A 6,249-nucleotide genomic window follows, 5' to 3' on the forward strand; every position below is an offset into this window, starting at 1 on the left:
TGCTTAACAGTTCAGCCAAAGACACATTAACTTTTAGGCTAACAAACAAATTTATTATATGTTGACTTGAGTTGTAACTCATGTAGCATTTTCATATATGTTTTTTTAAACTCATTGAACCTTAAAGGAGGGAGGCGAAGAAAAACTCAAAAGATAAAAAGGGTGAATCTGGTGAGCAGTGGAAGCAAAATGATTTTTGCTAACTAAAATCAGGCTCTCATTCAGGAATTTCTCTTAATGAGCTAATCAGCCCACAAAACCAGCTCCCCAGGTCCACAGACCGGTGATCACACGAACTCCACCTGCCCTTCAGGATGGTTTTGTTGTTCTGCTTCAGCTGCGGCACCTTGTCTGTGTATTCAGAGATGATTAAAGACCCACAGTCACTGACAACCAGTGCTGGAAGGAGATCCCTAAGACAGCTGGCAAAAATTGACAGCTTTTCTCAGAGTCAAAAACAAAAGTTCAAATTAAAATCACCTAAAAACTACATTAAGCTTTGGGCTCCACACCCTGATAAAATATGTACCCATCATATTGTATGGCTGCTTGTTTCTCTAAACACAGAGGTAAGAAGTACAAAGTTAACACAGCCTACAATAATCACAACTTCTAATATGCTAATGTATCTATTTTTACTCTTTATTTAGAGTCCCATTAATTCATACCACTTTCAAAATATTACAGTTTTTTTTTCTATTAGTGTCCTATAGAAATGACAAACGTTATACATTTCCACATCCTGTTCATGTACCTTAAAAGGAATGGAGTAGATTTTTACTTTTTTAAAAAAATATATATTTAAAGATTCAAAATTTCTGTATGAGTTTATGCACTTCTCTCGATTTAATCATTAGTTATTATTCATCTCTTCCTCTGTTTCACAGTGTGTCTTCTCTTCTGTCTTCCTCCCATCGCCCTCAACCGGTCACAGCAGACAGCCGCCCATCAGTTCTGCTGGAGGTTTCTTCCTGTTAAAGGGGAGTTTTTTCCTTCCCACTGTTGCCAAGTGCTGGCTCATAGGGGTGGTCTGCATTTTTGTAGGCTTTTTACCTTACAATATAAAGTGCCTTGAAGCGACTGTTGTTGTGATTTGGTGTTATATAAACTGAACTGAATTCAATTGATTTCGGCTTATTCCACAATGGCTGGTAGGGGATGGTCACCGATCCAATACAGGCTCGGTTAGATGGATAAGGCAGGCTACAAGAGGTGTGCAAACATTTCCTGTAAGTTATATGAATACCTTACTATTGTTTTTAAATGTGAATGCTTTAATATAACCAGGATACTGGAAGACTGAGGTTTTGGGGGTTGTTGACAAAAGCAACTACAGTCATCTGAATAGTCTTGCAGATTAATTGCAGGGCTATTTTTGCACCGTTGATGTTCTCTAACCATCTGTCACCTTGTTTTTAATTAAAATTTGAGACACAGATCTTTGTCTCTTTGTCAGTGCAGGTTGTATCATCTGTTGTTATCATTTTGCATTTTCTTTAAACCATACAGTGATTTTTCTCTTTGCCTCGTGTTTCTTAATGAACGCACATTCAGAATCTGTTTAACCGCTGACAACAGCCATTAACTGGCATTCTGTCTAATAGCATCCATAATGGATCAAGCTCATGTTTTTTAAGTTATCGTACGCAGCTCTCCATTTACACGTCAAAGTGAGATTCTTTTTTGATGAGTTGTTTATTTAGTGAAGCCCATTTAGTGGCACGGACACACTAAGCACCGCTAAGGGTCTCACTTATGTAATGGTCTTGTTGTTTTGGAGACAGGATATCAGAATCTATTTTGCCATATTCCCCTTTTTGCCTTTGTCAACACACTGTCGGTGTTAATCTGGATCAGCGAAAGTCACACTGGCACATTTGCGTGCATGAGTCCTCACTTGAGTTGTCTTTCTCAAAGGTGAGCCTGCAGGACATAACACTCCCCGTACTGAAACTGAAGACATCAGCCAAGACCCTAAAGTGTAATATAAGGTATAAATGACTGGAGGTATTACCTGTAGCACAAAGACATGAAGTGAAGAAGTAGCTCCCTCAACGCAGTGAGAAGACTGATTTGAGTGATACTTCTGTTGTTCCACTCTGTACGTTTTTGTTTTGCTCTTTAAATGAGCACGTGCAGCTTCTCTTGTAATGTTGCAGAGAGGGTAATAAAGCCTCGCAGTGACTAAATCTGATGTTACAGAGCTTGGCAGGGAGCTGTCAGTGAGTGAAACGGCACTATTGTCTGAGCTGACTGACACTCGGCGCTGCCATGCAGCACCACCACTTTAATGTTGCGCACTGCTGTTGAACGGTTCTGTAGGGTTTGATTGGGGTTAATGGCACGTTAATATGGCATTGAAAGATCAACCTCTGCTGAATGAAATATTTAGTGTTGACACGTCCTTCAACCGTGCCCTCTCTGGGCTTTTGACTTGGCTGCTGCAGGTCTTCTAAATCAGTGAGTGAACTGAGTCCCGAGGTCCTTTTCCTCCAGGTGTAGGCGTGTGAAATGAAATGCAGCATAACACTGTTAAGAAAGCCTGAATACGGAGATTAGTTGCTATTTGACTTGTGTGTATAAAAAAGAAAAACATGCTTCAACATAAATTGGATTAAAATGGGATTTCCGCCAAAATGGTGAAAGCTCATTTACATCCTGCTACAGAAGGCCTGCAGGTAAAACTATGCTGTGTGACCATATTCAGGAACAATGTTGCCTTTGCAACAATAATGCAAGTCTGACAAGTCATTTCTGGAAGGTGGGACATTTGCTGTTTTCATGAGTGCGTGGCCCACCGTGGGCAGCTGTGTAGCCCAGCCATGCTTCCAGGAAATTTGCTTTATCCCCCCAAAATAGCAGTAACTCTCTTATTTGTCATATATTTTACATGTTGACAGCTTTCGTCCCATATGGGGCATTTTCTGTTGATGCACTCTAAGATCAAAACATGACTAATGAATTGTGCAGCTGTACAGCTGATGAATTATCTTCTCGTATGCTAGTTGTCATTTCAACATCACAAAGATGATAATTTAAACGATTAAAATGCCTCAAACAAAGCACACACAGTCCCTGCGTCGGTGCTGATCAGCGTGTGTTTGGTATAAATCACATGAGTGTAAATCAGGAAGGTCAAACATTTTGTTCTCTTTTCACTGATGATCATGGGACAGAAGGGCAAAGTTGTACCACATTGCTGATAATTTTGATTCATAGCATTCTAATTTTTTCCACCTTTGCATCACTGAATGCTAAAAATGTCAACATTGCTTCTTTTGTCGAACGTTCCACTGGTCCACCGTGTGTGTAACTCCTGTTGCAAGCAAACTGTATGTTCACACAAACCTGTTTATATATCCCCACTGAGTCCCCACTTATTGACCTAATGCATTCAGTGCCAGTGCCCTCACAGCTTAATCATTAACCGAACCTTAGCCCCTGACCTAATTCCCAAAAAGCGGTCTAGACTCACAAGGACCTCAACTTGTGTCCCCACAGTATTCCAGCTAGTGCTGTAAAATCAACGACAACTAAATGTGCTGACTTTAGGTAGGTATAAAAAGTAGGAACCAACCTAGATCTGTGATAGAAATGGAAATGTGAAGCTCTGCAGGGCTTTGCCTTTCTATATCCAGCTTTATGCAGTGCCCGTGCTGTGCAGGGGTTGCAAAGGGGAGATGTGAGGGTCGTCGGGTTGTTTCTAGTTTTAGACATGTCTCCTGCTTCCTCTCTCTCCCTCCCTCCCTCCCTCCCTCGCCTCCTCTATATGTGAATGTCTCACTCCAAGTGAGGTGTGATCTCTCTCCCTCTCTTTCTCGCTCGGTTTTTGTACGGTGCTCCCTGGCAGGACTGACGATCAGACGCGGGCATGGGAAAGCAGGTTTGTGGCCTTGCGCCGTGGGGGCTCTCACCTCCTAGCTCTCCCTTCCTTTTCCTCCCACCTCCTTCTCTACCCTCTGGTTGACTGATAAGAGTCACATGAAAGACCTTCCTTTCCTCGGGTGGTGGGAACTCTGATGATAAGGTGGGCGATGTGGCAGCTGCTGGGCCTTCTCCAGGGAACAGGGAGTTCTCAGACTCCTCTGATACTGTTGTGCAGAGGGAATGAAGGTTGCAGGGCATGCGTTTGCGTGTGTTCACTGAGCATTTGTGTGCGTGCGTTAGTTTGAAACCCTGAGTAAATGTGGCATTTTTCTCATGCAGCAATGTCACAGCTTGTCAGACAAAAAAAAAACTTCCCTCAAGTTTCATTCAAACAAATGTTAGCTCCCAAAATACTTTAACCTCAGACTGCCTGCTGCATCCTTGAGTATCTTACAGTGGCAGCACAACACTGTGTATCTGATGAAGGTTAACCAAAACAGAGTTCACGATGGCCCTTCATGCCTCGACCTTGACTTGCTGTAGCCCTCAGTGGTTCCGGGAAGAGCGCTGAAATGCACTGTGAAGGAAAACGAGTGCTTAGCTCACGTATATTTTTCTCAAGTCATACGAACAGTCAGAGTAATTACTCAAGTCAGAGTGAGTGATAAATCACTTTCAGACATATTCTGCCTCAAAGATTTGCCCTTGAATAACTGTGTGGCTTTGGGGGCTAATAATTAATTTTTTTTTAAGTTGTCAGTGATTCTTTTTATAGTCTTATTAACAAAAATATAGACCGTGTCATGGGAGGCTACTCATTAATCTGATCTCTTATCTTGAGAAAATTAAAGTCGCAGAATACAAAAGCTGGCGTGAGAACTGAGAAGTGAGAGAACACATATCGTCAACCTCTGTGCTCGCGTCCCCGAGTGCGTCTCAGCCCAGCTGGAATACCAAATTTAACGTGATTCTGTCGGCTTTACCTCTATTTTCCAAGGTTGTTGTCTGTGTTAAAGGGAAGGTAATGAGCTGTCAATCAAATGACCAGGGTTTGATTCATGGGTAGCTTCCATGGAGGACAGAGTTATTTCTCCAGTGAAACCTGAAATGCACTGACAGCTGATGAAAGAAACAAACAGCCACATTTGCATCACTGTATTGTTTTGAGTGTGTGTGTGCGTGCATCCGTATGTGTGTGTGTGTGTGTGTGTGTGCGTGAGCTGCCATCACCTATTCAGTTTGACAGAAAATGTGATTATCGCTTCCTCTCCTGTGGTTTACCGTAGGGAAAGAGAGACGAGATGTGCGTGCACGGTTGGGCGGCGGCTCACGCAAAGTCTGTGGTCATCTTCATACCCTGCTCTCAGCTGGATGCGCCTTATGTGTCCCTGACACTTTCTCTCATTATTAGATACACCGCTTCCTGCTGGGGGAGGCCAGGTGTTGGTGATGCTGTCACGCACAAACCTCCTGTCAAGGTGCCTCGTGCTCATGTTCTCACAGCGCACAGCCACACACACACACAGGTAGTTTTAGAGGCGGACAGATGTAATATATTTATCAGCTCCTCACTGCTACACGGAGGAGGTGTTAGATTGCGGTCTGGAGGAGAGGAACTCAAAACTTCAGGATCCACTTTTCAGCTAATAGCTGTCCGGTCTGTGTGAAATATCAAGATGATGACGACAGGTGTAAAGTGGCTGTTCGCTTTTCCTAGACCAGCACAATAAAGAGTGCTGCACATAGAGAAAGTCCCTCTGCAGTGTCATCTAATGCTCCTGCCTTTCACCAGAAAAAAGTGCTCCTTTCCACTTGAGTAAAGAAAAAATTGAAGTAAAGGCTCAAATTCAATTACATTAAAACAATCTTAGCTTTCATCTTGCATTTTAATTCAACTTGTGTAGTTAATAAAGATAACCAATTACAGCAAGTAATGTCAAAACAATTATGCAGATAAACAGAAACAAAAATGATTAATAGCAGAAGTAATGACCTGTCACCTGCCTGCAACATCATTATAAAAGAGATCTTCTAGCTGCATAACATATTCAGGGCCCTGTTGCTGCTGTTAAGTGGATACCATATCCGTGATCACAAATATTTGATATTCTGTTATTCTACCCTGTGGAAGCATGAGCCTGACTCTTCTGAATTCATCATTACCAACTTGCGAAGCAGAAAATAATAAAAATGACAAAGACATTTTATTAGAATATTCAAAGTATGTTGCTCAGAAAAAACTGGAGCTTACACTGGCTGTATACTATACTTTAAGCTCCTTTTCTGAGCATTTATAGTTTTCCGTAGTTCTGGTATCGGTCCACAAAAAAGCACAAATTTACTGCTGATGATATTGTAGGTGTAAGTGCTCTACCCTTATGT

This window comes from Simochromis diagramma, unplaced genomic scaffold (assembly GCF_900408965.1).
Source record: "Simochromis diagramma unplaced genomic scaffold, fSimDia1.1 OVJJ01000486.1, whole genome shotgun sequence".
NCBI classification, from domain to species: domain Eukaryota; kingdom Metazoa; phylum Chordata; class Actinopteri; order Cichliformes; family Cichlidae; genus Simochromis; species Simochromis diagramma.